This window comes from Camelus ferus, chromosome X (genome assembly GCF_009834535.1).
Source record: "Camelus ferus isolate YT-003-E chromosome X, BCGSAC_Cfer_1.0, whole genome shotgun sequence".
Classification (NCBI taxonomy): Eukaryota; Metazoa; Chordata; class Mammalia; order Artiodactyla; family Camelidae; genus Camelus; species Camelus ferus.
The window spans coordinates 33,248,410-33,249,542 of record NC_045732.1 but is presented as its reverse complement, the minus strand read 5'-3'; the positions used below and the strand labels follow the sequence as shown (position 1 = coordinate 33,249,542).

General features: G+C 40.3%; 1 non-coding gene across 1 annotated transcript; it reads left to right on the top strand.

The window, feature by feature from the left end:
* The first annotated feature begins 421 nt into the window (after window positions 1-421).
* Window positions 422-493, top strand: TRNAG-ACC. Its single transcript has one exon. It is a non-coding gene; the product is annotated as a tRNA-Gly (tRNA).
* Window positions 494-1,133: the final 640 nt, after the last annotated feature.

Here is a 1,133-nt window from a genome sequence, read left to right as displayed (position 1 = left end):
AAATGATTTGAAAACATGCATTGACACAAAAACCTGCACATGAATGTCTATAGAAGGTCTCTTCATAACTGCCAAAACTTGAAAGTAATCAAGATGCCCTTCAACAAATGAATGTATCAACAAAGTGTTGTACATCCATACAATGGAATATTATTCAGTGATAAAAGGAAATGAGCTACCAAACCATGAAAAGACATGAAGGACCCTTAAATGCAAATTACTAAGTGGAAAAAAAAAAGAAACAATCTGAAAAAGCTATATACTGCATGATTCCAATCATATGACATTGTAGAAAAGAAAAAACTATGGAGATAGTAAAAAAGTTTGGCTAGGGGTAGGGCAGGAGAGGGATAAGTAAGTGGGTCACTGAGGATTTTTAGGGCAATGAAATTATTCTGTAAGATAGTATAATGGCAGTGGGGAGGGTGTAGCTCAGTGGAAGAGTGTGTGCTTACCACGCATGAGATCCTGGGTTCAATCCCCAGTACCTCCATTAATTAAAAAAAAAAAGATAATATAATGGCAGATACATATTACTATACATTTGTCAAAACCCATAGAATTTACAACACAAAGAGTGAACTCTAATGCAAACTATGGATCTAGCTAATAATACATCAGTATTGGCTCATCAGCTTTAACAAAGGTACCACACTAATGCGTGATATTAATAACAGAAATTTGGGAATGTATATGGGGACCCTACTTTCTGTTCAATTCATCTGTAAACCTCAAAGTGTTCAAAAGAACAAAGTCTATTAATCTTTTTTAAAGTACACTGAAAGGCCTTTGATGAGGTGAGTGTGCTGCTGCCGTGTCCCTGCAGTGGCCAGATGGTCCCCAAGTTCTTACACGACCACCTGGATGCCCTATAAGTCTGCACCTGATAAGACCTTCCCCAAAGCAGCGCTTGTGCACGTACCTCGCTGTGTGACTGACGTATGAGCCACAGTCCATCTTCTGGACAGGGTCAAGGGAGTGGACTACAGGGTAGAGAGTTCTCATGGCAAGGAGTGCGGGACCACAAGAACTTGGGAATGAGAACTCTGGCTTGCAGAGGAGATCCACGTGTAACCTCTAGATGTGAAGAGCCTAGACACCTTAATTAACCTCTCCAGGGCCACACAGCCAAT